Consider the following 21,307-nt stretch of genomic DNA (forward strand, 5'->3'; position numbering starts at 1 on the left):
ATCTTGCTGAAGCCATGAACGCTGACAGCATCATGGGGTAATTTATAAACAGCACCAGACCTGTGGGGCAGGAACACAGCCATTTTAATTAATTGCTCCATGTATTTCTTTTCAGACAGACAGTGAAAAGAAATCAAAACAATATTGCATTTTGCATCAAGGGTTGTCAGATAATAATTTCATATTTCCAAATAAAGATTCAGAAAAATTATTAGGAACATTAGGAATTTCTTTAGAACCAACAAAAACTTATATTCAAAGACTCCATATATATTTTAATTCTCTTTGAATTATTAGCATTAGAAACATAAAACCAAAAGTGTTTATTCAGTTTATGAGCTCCAAACCATCCCTCTAGTTGTATCGACATAGTTGACCTGACCTGGATAGCCCTTTGGTGTGCAGGGTTCCCCAAGGGACGATCCTCTCTCTTATGCTGTTGAACATTTATATGCACCAGTTGGTGTGGAGTTTGGGGCCAGGTTGTCTCCATTTCCCTGATGACACCCAACTGTATCTGTTGATGGACAGACAGACAGATACTTCCGCATCTAATTTGTCTGAGGGATTGGAAGCCATGGTTGGATGGTTGAAACGAACTGTCTGGGACTGAATTCTTCAAAGACAGAGGTCCTGTGACTGGATGGGGGCAGCCTGAGGTTGGGGTGTGATCTCCCAACACTATGCCAAGTCAGGAAACTGGCCTCTTCCTCTCTAGTCCTGACCTAGGCACAGTAACCCGTACAATGGTCACCTCAAGGCTGGACTACTGTAACTCGCTCTATGCAGGACTGCTCTTGAAGCTGACCCAGAAATTAAAAGTGGTCCAAAACGTAGTGGCATGGATACTTTCAGGCATTCCAATGACAGCACATATTTAACCAGTGCTTTTCCAGCTGCACTGGCTCCAGGTTTACTGGATCCACTTCAATGTTTTGGTCTTAACCTTTAAGACCCTAAACAGTCTGGGACCAATGTACCTACAGGACTGCCTCTCTCAGTAGGTCCCCTGAAGAGCTGACATCTGCTGGTGATCCCTGGCCTAAAAGATATCTGACTGACAGCTGTCCTCAACCAGAGCCAGAGTTTTTTTGGTGGCCTAGTGCAGTTCTGCAGGGTGTGCAAGACAGAGGTGTTCTGCCAGGCCTATGGTTGAAGATACCAATGATCTCTACCATTCCTGGTCCATGATCCGCCCCCACCCCCCATGAAGGGAGAGAAGCAAAGAATATACGCCATTGATTATTTAGATTATTGATTTTATTCTGTAGTTGATTATTTATTTTATTGCATGCTTTCGACAATGGTTTCGACACTGAGGTTTTTGGAGGGAGGGCAGTTTATAAATTAAATAAATAAAAATAGCCTGATCTCATCAGACCTCAGAAGGTAAGCAGGCTGGCCCTGGTAGTATTTGGATGGGAGACCACCAAGGAATAAAAGAGTCCATAACCAATTTCTCACAAGTATTGTTCCGCCCCCAGGTTTCTGCTTTTCCCCCAGCACAAAAGATCAATTTCCATCAATTGTTCCATTGGCGCATTTTGACACAGGGCTCCCTTCCTCTTTCTGATGTTGTCTTTTAAGGATTAAGAAACTGCAAGGGAAACTGAAGTGATTCTCGCATCAAAATGTGCCTGCGGAGCAACTGGTGGGAAATCAATTGCTTGTGCCAGGGGAAAACAGAAGTCTGGGGGTGGAGCAATGCTAGTGAGAAACTGGTACATATGAAACCACTTCTGAATGTCTCCTGCCCTCAAAACTGTATGGTGTTGAAGAAGAAGAAGAAGATATTGGATTTATATCCCGCCCTCCACTCCGAAGAGTCTCAGAGCGGCTCACAATCTCCTTTACCTTCCTCCCCCACAACAGACACCCTGTGAGGTGGGTGGGGCTGGAGAGGGCTCTCACAGCAGCTGCCCTTTCAAGGACAACCTCTGCCAGGGCTATGGCTGACCCAAGGCCATTCCAGCAGGTACAAGTGGAGGAGTGGGGAATCAAACCCAGTTCTCCCAGATAAGAGTCCGCACACTTAACCACTACACCAAACTGGCTCTCATTTGTGCCACTTGTGTTGGCCACAAGCCAGCTGCACCTTGATGGCAATAAAAAATAATAATAATAAAGTTCTACCCTGAACCAAAGCAAATCTTGTGTAGCCAGATTTGGGAGAAGTTGAGTGGCAGGAGTTTTGGGACACGGTTTTCAACCATTATTGATGTTAATTTTGAAAACTCAATTCAAAAAACTCTTCTTGAAATTGAAGCTATCATGTCACAAATTTAAAAGCCTATTTATTTCGGGGGGGGGGGGTGGAAATGTACAATGAGGTAAATCATTACTTTAGCAGGGTGGTTCACCTATTGATCCTGCTGCCCCCCCCCCCCCCAGAATCTCAGACTATTTTCGCTGTTTTCCTAGGGTCCTGCATGTATGTGTGTGTTAGGACAGGGATCAGTCAAGCCCATGCCAGGACACAGGATGCCACATTGCCTCCAGCTAATTGCACATGCCTGAGATTTCAAAAAGTGAACATATCAACTTTACTAACAGCATCTTGTCCATTTTATGACACCTTTGTCCAGGGATGATACTACGGAGCCAAACACACAGGTGCAAAAACACTCATACAAGGATGTACTAGCAAGCTCAGAAAGCCTATAGAATGCTGAACATGAAGAGGAGATTTTTTCCCCCCCTCAAGATGCACATAAATATACAGAATAGTGCACCTGAACATTAACAGATCTACATATTTCTGATGGTTTCCATAACACATTGCAAAAGTCCAGTTACATTAATATAGTTTGCATCTTTTTGTAAAAACAGCTTCCATGCAGTGAGAAACAATCAGGTTTACCAAATGAATGCTTCCATTAAGATCCCTCTTTTTGCCCCTTGATTTGGACTTGGGAATGAATCTTCTGTTGTATGACATCATCTCAACATCTGCCCAGAGGAAGGTAAGAAATTCAGAGTGCTGTAATGGCAGGTCCTAAACTGATTACTGCTACATCCCAGTACGTATTGATGAATCCCTCACTGTTCCTGCTGTTCACCATACACTGCAAAGTTTTAGAGGGGGGATGACTGGACTTTTGTGATGAAGCACAGGGATGCCTATGTCACAACTGAACCTCTTTGCCTTGCTATCAAATCAAGTCACTTCTTTCTAAAGTTTCTCCCTGCTGCACACAGTAGGGGAACGTCACTTGGTTAATGGAAGAAATGCAGTTTATAGGATGGATGCTCCACATGGAACAAAAGCTTTCTGACTTCTTACTTACAGTGTATGTCCATTACCACTTTACCATTGGTTTATTGGTAGAATTCACAATGCAAGTGCCTCAACAACTGCAGGGGTCACACTTCCATAGCATTACTTAAAACTCATTGTAGTAATCCCGAGAAGATCAAACAGTTTTTCCAAGCAACCCAGGACAATCAGCCTTAAAAGTGAGACAGCAGGTACTCTATGGCTGTTCCCTTCAGAGAGTTTCCTTATTCAACATAACTTTCATTCTCACAGTAGTAGGACAGCCATAGCCAAAATGAAGCTTGGGGAGTCAGAACCTTTTTACACTGCTTAGTTTTAAGCCCTGTGAACATCAATTCATTGTTATTATTGTTATATGGAGGGTAACTGCATGAGCAGTAACTTATCCAGGAAAATACCATTGGATAAGAATTGGATTTATTTTCTCTGGGGAAACAGTGTATGCATTAATACACCCAGAGCAATGGAATTGCTGCAAATCTTTAGCTCACCTTTAATCTCACCGCTGTACAGAAACAACAGTAAAATGATTATGCCCCAGAGTGATTACATCAGATATTACTGCTGTGATAACATCCATAATAAGTATTTGACATCTGTGTCATCTGCACACTGTAATGTAGCCTGACATAATTGCTTTTCATTTGCTCTGCTTTCCCCCATCAAGTCACTGTTTCCCATAAATCCTTAAAAGAAAAGATTAGCCAGAGAACTAAGCTAACAAGAAATTAAACTTTTGTTACATTAGAAAGATAATAACCTACTATCTGCATCCTGTGTCAACAGCAATTGTAAATACAGATCTAGGCCAGCAACCTTGTGTGCAATTGCAGATTAACTCTGGATAGCCAAGTAATATGCATGCACATACATCTATACCTCCCCCCCATTCTTCCATAGGGAACATCACATCGTAATAGGGTTCGATTCATCCCTAAATTGTCAACAGCATCAAAATTCAAATTTCAAATGAATATCAGGATGTGTCATGTTTAGACACCATTCAAATTCCTTTTTATATCATACCCTAATTTTTATGGGGGCAAGGAGAGTTGAAATCCATGCCCAAATTAAAATTCATACAGTTCCATCTACACTCATACCCATCTCTGCTTTATTATCTTGGGTCAGCACCAAATATTGTCAGGCATATTTTTTTATCCAAAGATGCACTGCATCATGAGATTAGTAGTCTTAAAATGATAGAAGCCCACATGAAATCGACACATGTAGAGAAAAAGCAGGCACCAGGGAACGGCCTCCTTTCCCACACAACTGCAAACTCATTAGTATGAAGTCAATGCATCTAGGTATTGTACCATATAGACCCTTTCTCCACAATCAAGAATTTGCTGTTTTAAACATTTCCAATAAGAGGGACAGAGCCTACATACGCATGTTTCCTATGTGCACAGACCCTGTGCTCACAAGCCAACAAGCACATGGGCAATGAGAGGCAGAGCCAGCACACTCATGTCTGCTTCCCTCCACTTGCATAGATTTCAACATGGACAATGCGTGTCTCAGCCTATCCTACCTCATATGGTTGTTATGAGAATCCTTAAAGGCATAAAACATCTTGGGATCAGGGTATTTACTGCCAGGCATCAGAGGCCCTCCTGTCCTTCTGAGAGTAGAGAGATTGTTTCAAGAGACAGGACTTTGCCTGTGGATCATCATCTTCACAGGAGTTGAGGTGCCAGGTGGGGAAAAACTTAATCCCCCCCCGGGGGGTTAGTTCAGTTTTTTGTTTTTAGTGCTTTCATAATCCATGGCTTTTTACTGCTCCTATGTTGTTATATTCCTGCTTTAAGTATTGTCAGATCACTTCACTGTATATCAGTTCTGGCTTTGTATTTCACTTCAAAATGTTGTGAGCTGTCTCAGGTTTGTTTGTTGGGCTTCAATTTAAGAAAAAGCACTCTGTAACTATTTTCAATACAGTAACATAGATAAAAAATAATAGACAAAGTGATGAAGATATGGGTAAAAAAGCAGTGGAGTACCACCAAGTGATCACTTACTAATTATGGCATTTAGTCTCTGGGTTACTAACTGGAACTCCACCCCCTATCCCTCAAAAAAGATACTGTATAGAGTTAGACCTGGCAGTAACACTGTGTATATTATTATTTGTTTTGTATAGCTGTTTTCCAAAAAAAGGTGAAACAGACACAAGTTCTAATAGTTGATCATGTAATAGTCCATCTTCATAAAACATCTGCAATGTCCCTATGGGTGACTTTAATTGCATCATATCACATTGGCTTTTCAACCACCAAAGGCGATCCCAGATTAGCTAGCTAACAAATTAAAAAGTAACACATTGCCGGCTAGGAGAGCATCTGCTTTGCATTCAGAAGAACCCAGGTTCAATCCTCTCTATCTACCTGATCCTTTTGGTAGTAGATGATATAAACAACCTCTTCTTGATAACTTCAGGAGCTGTTGCCAGTCACAATACCATACTAACTTTTGATAGACCAATAGTCTGATTCAGTATAAGGCAGCTTCCTACATTCATATCCTCTGGTCAGCCTTGATACTTGTTAATTCCAATGTTATTAATTACTGACCCAGTAGGTGACCTATCCTGACCTGGATAGCACAGGCTAGCCCAATTTTGTCAGGTCTCAGAAGCTATCTGGTTAGTATTTGGATGGGAGACCACCAAGGAATACCAGGGCCATTTCACAGAGGAAAACAATAGCAAACCACCTCTGAACTTCTCTTGCCTTGAAAACTCTACAGCACCACCATAAGCCAGCTGTGACTTGATGGTAAAAAAAGAAAGTGGCTTAGAAATTAAAATGTTGCCACAACTAGACCACTATCTGCTTTAAGGTTGACTGGATTTGTTTTCCCTGTTCTAAAAAGGCAAAGAATCTAAAAGAGCGGTCTATCCTTGGAGACTTCTGGATTCAGCTACACTCAAGAATGGCATGAGGAATTGTTTCAGTAATTGTGATGACTCTGTTAATGCTCTTGCTTTGCATGGAGTGAGGGACCGATGTTAAATTGACAGGATCCTTCCCAGTTCATGGCCTCTCTCAAAAGCTTACAGCATACTGGAATTCAGATGAGCTGGAGAATATGAAATGGACTGGGAGATGACTGGCAGAAGACTCAGACTAACCTCACAGAGACTATTTGTATGGTGTGCATTTGACAGGAAACAAAAAAAAACCCAAAAAAATTTTCTCTGCCATCACTGTGACAGAAGAATTGCATCTGACAGAACTTCTTCATGTCTATTAAGTCTTAGATTTGAACTCAGGTCAATTGTATAGTATAATTCTTTCCCTGGTTTTCTTACTAATAAAATACACTAAATGCAAGAAACTTTGACTTGGGGCATGACTATGTGTTACAATTATCTTGGCTGTGTCCCTGGGACAGGGTGATCTGGGAGTCCAATGCTTCCCTGGTATACACAGGCCTGATTCAGACTATGGGCCCAGGAATTTCACAGCCTGGAAGGGTCGAGAAATGAGCTAAGATGGTGGGCACAAACATCATGCCAGCATTTGATGTCCTTTCTAGTGCCACAGCAGAAATGATTTCATCAGTGAGGGCAACACTCTAAGATTCGCAAAAAAAAAAAAAAGTTCTATGGTTGTCACTGAGTTTTGGGCAAATCCTAAAGTGCCTCTGATATTATGACATCACTTCCAGTTTGTGCCAAGAGTGACATCACACACTGACAGTGTTAGAGAAGTGACAGCCCACTGAGAGTCCACTTACTGTAAATAAAGGTGAAAGTGTAGTTTAGTCTTCTTGTACCCTAGGGAGAGCTGTGGAGCATTCTCTCGTGTTCAGAATTTATTGAATGTTTTTCTTACAGTTCATCCTACTTCTTGTTGTTTCTCTCTCTGCTGTGTATTAATATGTGTTACTCAGGGGGGGGGGGGTTGTAGAAAAAGTGCAGCAGGAATTCATTTGTATATTATGCCACACCCCCAACATCACCATTGTTTCATACAGAAAAAGCCAAGCAGAAACCCATTTGTATATTAGGCCACACCTGCTGACACCAGGCCAGCTGGAACTGTGTTCCTGTGCATTTCTGCCCAAAGAAAGCCCTGGTGTTAGTGCTTGTACTATGAAGGCCTCACTTTGGCTGCCAAGCCGCAGATCTCCTGCTCCTACTGGGCCAGCCGGGTCACAGGGAGGGGAGGAGTCAAGTCTTCACCAGCGCATTCTTCTAAAGCAGGGCCCCAACACAGCATGCTGTGATCGGGTGGGTAGCAATGGGAAGGGAAGGGGGGGCGCCTCACGGCATGGGGGGTTGGATGGAGCGCAGCTCAGGAAGGGAAAGGAAAGGTGGCGGTGGGGGGTGCACAGGTGGGCGGAGGAGGCAAGCAAACTAGGCGCTTGCCTGTGGCACCGGGAGGGGGGCAGAGGCCAATTTGGCGTCCCACCCTCCTGGTGCCCTAGGCAACTGCCTAGTTTGCCTAGTGGGCAAGCAAGCCCTATGCAGAATGTAAGTAGAGGGGGCCTAAGCCTTCCTCTCCATACATTTTTTTTTACTTTAAACAGCCCAGGGAACTATTTGCAAACGTAACATGTAGGCCATCATCAGCAGAAGCTCACAGGAGTGCAGCTCCTGAGCCGTTCTGAGGGTTCCATCTCTTCCTTCCCACCTTGCCCATTCAATAGTAGGTGCAGCTGCACAACAATCCCTGGATGAGCTCCACCACCTATTTTTCTACAAAATGATCCCTGCCGGTACGCATCTAGGAAGCTTGGAACTCCCAGACCGCATCTTTCAGCCCGACCCAGAAAATGTATAAGGGCCAATTACCAGCAATGTCCAAAGCAGCCATGTATTGCAATTAATTATATAATGTTCAGTCTGTGTGACTGAGGGGGTTAGGCTTCTTGGGGATGTGAAGGCTGCCTCATAGTCAATTGGATCCTTACCATTCATGGCTTATGAAAACATACCATCAAACTTTGGTCAATTTGCTAGAGTTAGTCTCTTGTGGAGGTGGAACAGCACTGGATAGAAATAACTTGGCTAACTGTAGACATGATTGAACATGAGGCAACACAGCCGTCTCCAATATTTCTTAGAGAACACACTTCCTCTGATTCTTTTTAGTCTGGTTTAAGATCTGATTATGGCACAGTCATGGCCTCAGCAGCCCTAATGAATTAACTTTACCTTCATATAGAGAGGAGAAACATTCCCTGACAACAAGCTTTGATCTTACAACAGTTTTCAGTTTGAGTAACCATTCTGTTCCATTAGTTCACCTATTTTATTTATTTTTATTTATATTTACATTTATATCCCGCCCTCCCCGCCTAGGCGGCTCAGGGCGGCTAACAACATTTCACATTTTAACAAGGATAAAACTTTAAAATTTAACAATTAAAGAAATTAAAATAAAAACCAGTTAATTAAGTTAAAATATTTAAAATACATAATTCATTACATAGAATAAATCTGGCAGCAGTAAACTTGTTTGGCGCTGGTTCTGCCAGTTTAGATGGTTCCATAATCGTATAGTAGATGGCGGCTCCTTATTCTTAGCAACTCAGCAGATATCAGCATAGGCTTGCCTAAAAAGAACAGTCTTGCAGGCCCCGCGGAACTGGTCAAGGTTCCGCAGGGCCCGCACTTCCTCCGGGAGCTGATTCCACAGTACAGGAGCCGCGGCTGAGAAGGCCCGAGTTCTGATATTTTGAAGTTTGACCTCTCTCGGCCCAGGGATAGTCAATTTATTTTTGCCCATCGACCTCAGTGCCCTCTGGGGTTCATATGGGGAGAGACGGTCCCTTAGGTAGGCTGGTCCTCGGCCATATAGGGCTTTAAAGGTAATAACCAACACTTTGTACTGGACTCGGTAGGTAATTGGCAGCCAGTGCAGTTCGCGCAGTCCCGGCCGTATGTGCTCCCATTTTGGGAGCCCCAATAATAGCCTGGCCGACGCGTTCTGCACCAGCTGCAGCTTCCGAGTCCGGCACAGAGGTAGCCCCAAGTAGAGGGCATTACAGTAGTCCAGTCTTGAGGTGACCGTTGCATGGATCACTGTTGCGAGGTCGCGACGCTCCAGGAAGGGGGCCAACTGCCTTGCCCGCTTCAGATGGAAGAATGCTGACTTGGCAGTGGCTGCTATCTGGGCCTCCATTGACAATGAAGGCTCCAGTAAAATGCCCAAACTCTTTACCTGGCGCGCGGGTTTCAATAGCGCGCCGTCGAAGGTTGGGAGAGCTATTTCCCCTCCTAGAGCGCCGCGATCCACGCAAAGGACCTCTGTCTTCGCTGGATTCAACTTCAGCCCACTCAACCTGAGCCACGTCGCTACAGCCTGTAAAGCCCGATCCAGATTCCCCGGGGCGGAGTCGGGCCGGCCGTCCATTAGCAGATAGAGCTGGGTGTCATCAGCATATTGATGGCAACCCAGCCCAAACCTCCGGGCAATCTGGGCAAGGGGGCGCATATAAATGTTAAATAACATTGGGGAGAGAACTGCCCCCTGAGGCACCCCACAATCAAGTGTGCGCCTCTGGGATCGCTCCCCCCCAATAGCCACCCTTTGTCCCCGACCGGAGAGGAAGGAGGAAAGCCATTGCAAGGCCAACCCCCCAACCCCTATGTCGGCGAGGCGGCACTTTAGCAACTGATGGTCGACTGTATCAAATGCCGCCGACAGGTCTAGTAGCATCAGTACCGCAGTGCCGCCCCGATCCAGATGTCGCTGGAGGTCATCTACCAAGGCGACCAGCACCGTCTCCGTCCCATGGCCCGGTCGGAACCCAGACTGGCACGGGTCAAGGATGGAAGCGTCATCTAGGAACCTCTGAAGCTGCAACGCCACTGCCCTCTCAATGATTTTACCTAAAAATGGTAAATTGGACACCGGCCGGTAATTCGCCAATTCGGCCGGGTCTGCTGTACATTTTTTTAAAAGAGGGCGAACCAGCGCCTCTTTCAAGGGCGTTGGAAAGTGCCCCTCGGTGAGGGATCTATTTATGATGTCCCGTAAAGGACATCTAAGCTCCCTCTGGCAGGATTTAATCAGCCAAGAGGGGCAAGGATCCAGATCGCATGTTGTTGGGCGAGCAGCAGAGAGGATCCTATCGACTTCCTCCAGGTTGAGTGGGTCGAAATGGTCCAGCACCAAATCCGAAGACAGGCCCGGAGCCTCAATTTCGCTCACTGTATCCAAGGTGGTAGGCAGGTCTTGGCGGAGCAATGAGATTTTATCTGCAAAATATTTCGCAAATGCCTCACAGCCAATCTCCAATTCTCTAATGTTTGGTTTGCCTTGTGGCAATGTTATCAGGTCCCCAATTATTCTAAATAATTGTGCTGGGCGCGAATTTGCAGATGCAATCTTGGTTGCAAAGTAATTTTTCTTTGCAGCCTTGACTGCCATCTCATACGACTTCATAAACGTTCTGTAGGATGTTCTCATTGCTTCGTCCCGAGTATGTCTCCACTGCCTCTCTAGTCGTCTGAGCCCTTGTTTCAGCTGGCGCAATTCCAAGGTGTACCATGGGGCCAGCCTCATACGAGGGCGCAGAGGGCGCCGGGGTGCTATTTCGTCGATGGCCCTGGTTAGCTGGTCTTGCCAGGTTTCCACAAGGCCATCGAGGGAATTGCTAGTGGGCCAGGGATCCCTTAGGGCCGTTTGGAACCGTTCCGGGTCCATCAGGCTCCGAGGGCGAGCCAAAATAGGCTCTCCGCCCATACAGGGTTGGGGCGGCGTCCCCACACGGGCCTTAAGGGCTAGGTGATCCGACCATGGTATCGCTTCTACCGCGATATCGTTCACCAAAATCCCAGACGCAAAGATCAGGTCTAATGTGTGTCCGGCCTGATGCGTGGGAGTCGTAACAAATTGAGAGAGCCCCAGTGTCGCCATGGAAGACACTAGGTCCATCGCCTGAGTGGAGGCCGTGTCGTCGGCATGGACGTTGAAGTCACCCAGGACCATAAGCCCCGGGAACCTCAACGCCCAGCCCGCCACTGCCTCCAATAGTGATGGTAAGGCGCTGGCTGGTGCAGTAGGCGGACGGTACACCAACCAGACTGCCAACCCCTCTCCGACATCCCACGCCAGACCGGCACATTCAATGCCGTCAATCTTTGGGTCCGGGAGGGCCCGAAAGGAGTAACTCTCCCGTATGAGTAGCGCCACTCCTCCCCCCCGCCCGCTAGTCCGTGATTGGTGAAAGACCGAGTATCCCGGGGGGGCCATTTGAGAGAGAGCTACTGTCTCCCCGTCCCTCACCCAGGTCTCGGTCACACCTAAAGTGCAACCCTATACAGAATTATGCCACTCTAAGCCTATTCATTTTAATAGACTAAGACTTATGGTTGCCAAGTCAAATTCAAGAAATATCTGGGGACTTTGGGGGTGGAGACAGGAGACATTGGGGTAGAGCCAGAAGGTTGTGACAAGCATGATTGAACTTCAAAGGGAGCTCTGACCATCACATTTAAAGGGACCGCATACCTTTTAAATGCTTTCCCTCCACTGGAAATAATGAAGGATAGGAGCACCTTCTTTTGGGGCTCCTAGAATTGGAGCCCCTGGTCCAATCTTTATGAAACTTGGGGGGGGGGGGTGTTTTGGGGAGAGGCACTGAATGCTATGCTAAAACTTTGGTGCTTCTACCTCAAAAAACAGGGGAGCCCCCCAGAGCCCCAGATACCCAATTCTCCATTATACCGTATGGGAATCGGTCTCTATAGGGAATAGTGGAGTATCCAGCAGACATCCCCCTCCATGCTTTATGATGACCCTGCAGTGGGGGGACGGCCTCAAAACCAGGGGATCCCCTGCTCCCGCCTGGAGATTGGCAACTCTATTGTCAGAGATTTTGTAGAAATCTCAGGGTTAGCTCCTCCTTTCTGACTGAAAAAGTTATCATTAGCTCAGCCTGGTCTGAGGAAGTTATCATAAGCTCAGCTCCTTAGGCTCGAAGAACCTAGGATTATTCCTCGACTAAGGCCCACATCTTAAAATAGGTGGAAGCAGTAGCCAGGATTACTTTTTACCCTGTTTCCCTCTAATTCACAGTTTTCTAGACAATGTGATCTGACCAACATAATGCATGATTCAGTAAATTTCCATGCTTGACAGTGGTAATAAGCTTTCTGTGGAGCTGCCTTTGCAAAAGTCCCAAGGTACTCAGAATGCTGTCTCCTACTGGCTATCCAGGATACCAGCATCTCCAACCAGTTCTAAACCAGTTGCACCAGTTGGTTAAGTCCTGGGTCAGTTCAGAAGGCTAGCATTAACCTATAGAGCCCTTCAAACCTTGGGTTCCACCTTTCTAAAGAGGGCACCCATCCCCATTTGCCCAGTTCAGCCAACAAAGACCCCTAATAGTTGCTTCTTTCCATTAGGCCAGATTAAAAAATGCAAGGGGTTTTTTTTCCCTGTTGTGGCCCCAAACCTCAAGGACTTACTTCTAGGAATATTTGCAAAATTGCAGATTTTCATAGGGACTGCAAAATGTGTGTTTTAGATTGTTTTTTAAACAAGCCATGTTCTGTGCCCTGCTGAGATGAGCTTCCCTTGTTAATATTGCAGTGTACTTAAATTACTTGGTATTGTTGTTAGGATTTTATTATTAAATTGACTGGTTATTATTGATATTTTAATTTGATTTTAAGAAAAACAGTATGAAAACAAACCTGGGGGATTGTTGTAAACATTTGCCCAGTAGAAATCTAGTAACATAGTCACCACAAATTCAACTATAAATTACTGTTTGTATTTGGAAAACATGTGATGCAGCAACCCTGCAGAAGCTAAATAGGTTGAGGACTAGATGGGGCATGTCCTGGGAACTTCCTGAGTTTCAGGATGTAAGATAGGCAGGGTATAAATGGAATAAATAAGATATAAAAATAATCATGCCATTGTACACTCCTTTAATCCAAAGGAGTTAGCTCCATTGACAACAGATTGTGCTGGCATAAATGTTGTCAGTCTTTAAAGTACCCCTGGACTTCTGTTTCACTTATGAAGCTGTCCTGCCCAGACTCAGGCCACTGATCCTCTGAGCCTAGAGTTGGGAAATACCTGGCAATTGTGGGGGTGGAGCCTGCACTGACTATTACCTGCCTGGCTTGGGAAGGAGCAGAAGCTCAGTGGGTTATAATGCCATAGAGTCCATGCTCCAAAGAAGGCATTTCTCTAGGGGAACTCATATCTGTCACCTGGGTATAAGTTTTAATTTTAGGAGATCTAAAGGTCCTTCTGGGAGGCTGGCAACCTTATCTGAGCCCAGAATTACCAACTTTTACTGGCAGCAGCTCATCAAGTGTAAGACAGGAATGCTTTAACTAGAGATATCCAAGACTGAGCTTTTCCTACAAGGGAGCAGATACAGTTTTGGAAAAAGTCATATTCAGTAAGTATGTTATTGCTTGAGAACTAAAGTAAGCAAGCTAAAGTAGAGGTACGGAATTAGATGCAACATAACCTTTTAAATTAAAAGTAGGCATGAATATTCAGCTTTTCTACTCAACTTTTGTTTCTCTTGATATGGAGACTCCAGCATTAATATTGACCTTGAGACTCAGATCTTGAGCACACTTAGGTAGAAACAAGTTCCACAAAAGGAAGTAGAACTTTCTTTCAAGCATTATTGGAATATTAGTTTCCAGTCTTGATAAGAACTGCTGTTTACTGGTAATTAAAACTTTAAGGGTTTTTTCCCCTTATCTCACTTCTTTAACCCAAGCACATCTGAGCCAAGATTATGTTAACAAAAACAAGAATTGGCTGAGCTTTGCATTTCTTTGAGGTTTTTAATTGCAGTTTTTAGTTTTAAATCAGGTACTGCTTATTTTAAGGAGTTCAGAAGAGGTGTTCCCAACCCAAATGTTAATCACAAAAATATGCAATTTTATACATGTTTAATAAATTGCCTGCTGCTTGTTTCACACAATTAAAAATGCTTTGTTCAGATCTTTCAGCTCATTTTGCCAGGCTGCAACCCAAGGTATAAGTAAACACCTTGAAAAGAACCACAGCTGTTTCTCACCATTTCCTCCCCATCTTCCCCTCCTGATCCAGTACAGGTTGATTTACTGCAGGTGCAGACCGGAAAAGAAATGGGCAGAAGCCAATTCAGATACTTCATCTTTCACATGATTGGTATGTTTACAGTTAAATGCTTTTTCTCCAGGCTACAAACTGGCAGCCCTAATGCACTTCACTTGTGTTTATCCCTATCATGTTAAGGGAACAGAAAAACAATCAAAGATGTCTGGGTACTTCATTAAAAGCTATTTGGAAAATCCAAGGCAAAGCCTGGAATGGCACAATTAAGTAACCAAATGTCTTCATTGTAGCTTGTCTTTGGGGCTAATTCACTCCCTAGCCCTTCAGATAATAGTATTAACTGGCTATTACCTCAAAGCAATATATGTATTGCTTAATCACCATATTGCAAAACTGCTATAAAACTGTTTGAAATGCTTAGTGTGATTCAAACATATGCATATACAAGAACAAAGTTGGAGTCCAGTGGCACCTTTAACCAACAAACGTTTTATTCAAGGTATGAGTTTTCATATGCATGCACATTTCCTCAGCTACATAGACATGGGAGATAACTATTAAAACTTATAGACAAAGGCTGGACAGCAAATTAGCATGTAACATGATGAAGATATTTTAAGATATGCAGAAACAAAACAGGAACAACAAGTTTAAGTTTATAGGGTCAACACTTGTTTGGATTTAATTAAGGGGAAACAACAATGAAGCTATAAATATGCCACTGAACTCTTAACTTTGTTCTACTGCCTCAGACCAACCCAGCTGCCCACCTGGATCTAATACATGTAAAGGGTAACAAATATTTACAATACAGCTTAAATTTTAAAAAGTATGTTTAATTTCTCACACACCTCAACATCTCACATACATCAACATCTATCTGTCTTTTTAGAGGGGTTGCTGTGTTACTCTACTGCAGAAAAACACAAGAGAGTCCCATGGTACCATGAGCATTAACTAGTATATTCTGGCATAACTTTGTGTGCTTGAGTCTATTACATAAAATGCACGACCAAATTTCATGTAACTGATGAAGTGGACTGTAGACCACGAATCCCTTAACAAAATCTGTACATTTTTAAGTGTCTCTTAATCTCATTTTCACATTTCTATGCTAAGCATATCACAATGTCTCTCTCAGTTTGGAACGTCTCTCTTCAAAAAAGCGTAGTCTTCTCTTCAGTCTTCTGTTGCATTCAGAGCTAGATTGATTCCAATACCACTAGTCTTTTGGTATGCAAGCATTCTACACTCTATTATAAGCCATGATGTCAACAGAATTTACTGCACACTGGAAACTTTCAGTCAACTGCATCACAGAATGGGAATACACAGAGCAAACAACGGAAATTCATCTTTCACATCCCACAACTAGCTAATCAAAAATTGTAGATACAGAAATAAGAGAAGTGTAGAGGGAACAGCTGCTCCTAGATCTAAGAACCCTTGACTTTTCATTAGAATTACAGTATCAACATCACATCACTGTCTGATATTATCTGTCAACCTCCTTTTGTTAGCAGTCTGATAGCTTTGGTAGTCACTTACTCTTCCAGGATCTATATAGCTGCCCCCAAAGTATGTCATTTTTAAAATATCTTTACCCTTATGCCCCATTTTACCAAATATCAAATCCATTATTTAGCACATCTTTAGCATCCCCTTCCCCAGTGTATATGGACATGTTTTACAATCCCTATTCATGAACACTGCTGTGGGTAAGTTTCTCAGAGCCACTTTTGGGTTTGCAGTCTGTTAGTTCATTCACAAGTAGGAAATGGTACACTCATGGAGACAGTTGCATGAGAAGATCAGGGGAAAGGCCTTTGACATCCGCTAAGTGCTTTTGTTCATTTTTCAGGTCACTGGCTTCAATAGCCTGTCATCCTTGGGCTGCAGTTATAAGGAGGCAAGGGGATGGGCACATGCCCTTGCTTTTTAAAAAATGCCTTTAGAGCAGCAGATGGGATCACTATTCCTCTGCTCGGAGCTTGGGTTTGCTCCTAGTGTCAAGAGAGGCACTGTTAGCATTTTCACTGCTACTAGAGTGCATACAAAATGCATTTTCTTTGCACCTTTGACCCTTTTAAAGCCATTTTACCCTAATGTTACCAACTGCTCAGTCTTAGCATTATTGCAGCTCAGCAGAGCCTGACTAGACTTGATTCAAGGCATATGTTTTTCCGGCATCCATCATGACAGCTTTCATCACAACCTGCTTGCCTCAGACTGAAGCCTTAAACCCATTCACACCTTCTGCTGAAATTGGGTCATTTTCTACAGCTTAGCTACCTATAGTTTTCACAGCCTCACCAAAGCCATTCAGAGTGACATCACACGGTGACAGCTTTAGAAGGGATTGTGTTACTTTGAGCCATAGGAGGCAGATTGACACTCATTCTACCACTGTGTGCTTCAGTAGAAGGTACTCTTTGGGAAATGGCAAGTTCTAAAAAGCAAACACTGAAAATTTACCTACAAAGCTGCTAGATCTTCCCAAACTAGTCTCCTTTTTTATCCTAATCTTCTTTCATAATGCATATTTCTTGAGGCTATGTTGTCTATGGTGCGTGACTCCAGTTTAAAAGTGAAAATAAAACTGTCTTTGGCTGGACAATGCATATGCATAAAATAACCTTTCTATTGTGCAGCAAATCATATCAGTATGGATGGAGGGGGTGGTGTTTAGACACCCTTTCAGAATAATCACAGTGACTGAAGAGCATACATTTTCAGGACCACCATAGTCGATTCTCCCATCTCTTAACAAAAGCAGCCTAGGCTATGACTTGGCTCCTGGGAGAGGAGAAAAGGGGCATTCATTTCTACATGTGTAGTTTGGAGAGCCAGTTTGGTGTAGTGGTTAAGTGTGCGGACTCTTATCTGGGAGAACCAGGTTTGATTCCCCACTCCTCCACTTGCACCTGCTAGCATGGCCTTGGGTCAGCCATAGCTCTGGCAGAGGTTGTCCTTGAAAGGGCAGCTGCTGTGAGAGCCCTCTCCAGCCCCACCCACCTCACAGGGTGTCTGTTGTGGGGGAGGAAGGTAAAGGAGATTGTAAGCCGCTCTGAGACTCTTCGGAGTGGAGGGCGGGATATAAATCCAATATCTTCTTCTTCTTCTTCTACATATTATTGTAACTAAAAACAGCCATCAGGCAAATGTGGAAACACCTCTGCTTAGCTATAGGAGGTAGTGACTTTGTTCTAGAAGTCTGTACCCTTCCTCTTTGCCAGAGGGTTGAGACACTCCCAGACTAGTAAGGTCCAAAATGCTGTAGTTCATGGGTAAAATGCTGGAAGGGAGGAAAAAAAACCCCAAAACTTACAGAACCATTGCCTGAAATGTTGCAAATGCCATAGCTCAGATAATATAATCCCAATGAAATGAGAATTAGAGCAACTGAACACTGAAGTGCATAAATGGTTTTATGAAACTCTCTATCAAAGAACTAAAATAAGTAGTTACAAAAAGCTCAAAGATTATAATGTATCACATTCTTGTTTTTTTTCCCAGTAGCTGGAGGCCAGACTACCAACCAACTCCTCTCAGGTTGGAAGGAAACATTGCAACAGGATACTGCCAAAAGTCAGCAGTCCTACATTTCATTCTCGCCTAGATATCATTCAAGGTCACTGCACTCAAAGTATCCACAGCTCTTTCAGAAACAGTATCAGGCACAAAACCTTGCAGTGAGATTATGGTACCAGGTCACACATTAAAATTTCTCTAGCAAGTACAGGGGACATACACGTTGGACTGCTAGTTTGGATAGCAGCTCCACATCTACCAGGATGTCTCAGTCAAGACTTAGTCATATGTTCATTAAAGAGGAAATCTTCCTTTTTTGTAAGATATCTATTGAATGTTTTAACACACATGTAGATTTCAAATCTTTGATAAGCGGGCTGATCCAGTGCATAATAATATCCAGACTTTTCACAAGGCTATCTCAGTGCAGGCACATCCTCCAGCACCTTCAGGTTGTCTAACCTGCACATGAAAGTGCTCATGCAGCTCAGTTTCTCATCCCACTGTCTGAACAAGAAAGGCCCTAACCAACTCCCGGGTAGTCTGTTTACTATCAAAAGATGTGTATGCTGTATATATATCAGGTATTTTATATGCCAATGTGAAATTAAATTAATTTTACTCTTGATCAAAAGGCCTGTGTTGTCAACATAAATTAAAGCTACTAGATGCTGACAGAATGCAAAATGAAAACTATACCACTGGCCTTTTAAAACAGGCTCTATTGTAGTCAACACATTAAAAAATCTATCCAATGTTGCTGAGTGAACAGCATTCATAACTAACCCCACCACGGTGTCTCAGGATCTTGCAGGCTGTGAAATATCTTACATCTGCCTAGATGTTTAATTAGTAGGCAAGCATTTTCACTACTAAGAGCAACACAACAGTTTGTAAAACACAAGGCGGCTGTGGTACATTATTTTTCGCTAACTGTATTTTATTATTTCATGCATATCTGAATAATTGAAATAAGCTCTCTTTATAAATCTGTCACATGCAAGGGCCTGTCAGAAACTGTTAATTACATATGAGGCTGACATTTCAAGCATACTCAGAACAACAACATTTGCATTCTGATACCAAGTGGGAAGCTCATGGGAATAGGAAACAGCTTGGCATTAACTGTAAACTCAACCTCTGACTCCACAATAGAACACTTCTTGCGAGGTATGCATTACTTGTTCTATAGACTAGTTTACTTCAGAGGCCTTGTAATGTTTGCTTTCCAAGAAGCAAATTATATCCAGTAAAAGTTGTATCCATGGGGTTTGATCCACTACAAACAGTAGAGCCACTGCTGCAAGGAGACTTCCACTGATGGAAAATGGCACTTCCACAGCAGCATGGCTCCTTGGTTGCTGCTCCAGTAGTAGTCTCTCTTTGTACTGGAGGAAGGCCCCATATTAGTGAAAACACGGTTATACTTACCTGTAACTGTTGTTCATTGAGTGGTCACCTCTGTAGTCCCACATGGGTTCTGCCAATGTTCAGGCCAACCGAAACAGTTTAGAATGCTCCTACAACACAGAGGGTACTCTCTGCCCCCCCCACTTCCTGCCTTTTTTGGCATGAAAGGGAGGGGGAAGGAGCACCCATCCCACAGTTCCTCAAAGCTATCACTAGAGAAAGTTTGCCAGGATGTATAAGCATAAGACAGCTCACACCGGGGCTGGAAGGGAAGGGGGTGACTGCGCAGATGACTGCTTAATGAACCAGAGTTACAGGTAAGTGCAACTATGTTTTCATCACTGTGGTCCCTTTACAGCCCCACAAGGGAGAATAACAAGCTGACTTACCAAGTAAAGGAAAGTGAGTGTGAACTCTAGTTGAATGAAGATGGGAGCACTGCTATTCAAATGGCAACACCTTGCAAAGCATCAAATTCCACTGAATAATGTTTTACAAAAGTGCAAGACCATGTTGCAGCTTTACAGACCACATCAATGGAGAGTCCATGGCAAAAGGCAGTGGAGGTTGTTTGTGCTAAAGCCGAATTGAGATTGAGCAACAGTTGACAGTCTATGGCTACCAGTTGGTAGGAGAGATAAAGGCAGGAGATAATCTACCTAGAAATGGACTGAGAAGAAAAATTTTGACCTATTCTAGGGCCAGTGCAAGACACACAAAGGTTAGGATATTTCCTAATAAACTTTTCTGCTTACAGGAATAGGAACACCAGGTTCATCCCTCCTCCACTGCAGCAGTTTTATTGCTTGAAAAGGTATTGGGGTGAAACAAGAGCACCTGGTTCCACCTCACCACAGACCAAATCAGAATTGGGTCCTTGCAGCATTTTTAAATGATGGGTGTTGAGCTCTAAAATGGTGGTGGCATCCCCATGTTGTTCCCACATGGAACTTCCATAACGTTCAGTCATGCCCTCAGATTTCTAGTGTTAACTGGAGAGGTGAGCAAGACGACACATTACTGAGGTAACTTGGGGAAAGACCCTAAAAGGATTTCATTTTCTTCATGGCAAGAAATTATTGGAACTATAGGTGTAAATAGATAGACATTACATGGGCACTTGCTTAGCAATCTTTTGCAGGATGTCTAACTATATGGAGAATTGGTCAGCCATAGGCTGCAGCCTTTTATGAACTAAGCATTATCTTGGTTTCATTTTAACTTGATTATTGGAAGGTAGAAAACACCTTATCACATATCTGGAACCTACAAACCAAACCCTTAATACAGTTGAAGCCGCTACAAGAGCTATTTTAAAATATCAACTGCACTGTGAAAAGATGGATCAGCATGTTGCTGTTATCAAGTGCTTACATTTATGCATATAGAATTAACAGTGAAGTAAACTAGATACTTTTGCACCTACAGCAACTCCCAGTGACCCATATGGAAACTGACAAACAATTTGTGTTAAGAACAGTTGCACACTGTGAAGGGTACTCCTACTGGAACTCTAAAGTCACACTGCTCAAATAGATGACCCCAACTTGACGCGGAGGGGGGGGCAGGGGAATGCTGCTGGTTGTTGCCATCCACTGCCATGTGTCTGGCCATATTCAAAGGTTGAATGTGCTTTGGTGTTTGGCTTCAGATATAGGAACAATGTGAAGCTGGACACTTCTGACTTTGAGTTGTGTCCCATAGAAACGCCTCACTAACAGTGACACTTTCATCAGGAGAAAATCCTACAACTTGTGGAACAGTTTTTCTTCCTTTTCACTTTATGGGAATAGTTTGATATTGTTTATAGTGAAATTCTATTTCTGTATAGAGGACCAGGACGAAAGTGGTGCAACTGAACTCAAAGTGTGCTTGAAGCTAAATGTAAAGCTCTTTCAGAGACTTAAGAGAATGTTTTCCAAAGGCATCAACCTGTGCATTTTGTATGATACGTTAACACCTCAGTACTGGTATACCAATAAAAAAAGACACGTCACTCAAAAATCTAAGTTGTGAAATAACAATTCAAGCAGAAATAGCATCTTAGCAACAA

Source organism: Heteronotia binoei, chromosome 2, assembly GCF_032191835.1.
Source record: "Heteronotia binoei isolate CCM8104 ecotype False Entrance Well chromosome 2, APGP_CSIRO_Hbin_v1, whole genome shotgun sequence".
In the NCBI taxonomy this organism is placed as follows: domain Eukaryota; kingdom Metazoa; phylum Chordata; class Lepidosauria; order Squamata; family Gekkonidae; genus Heteronotia; species Heteronotia binoei.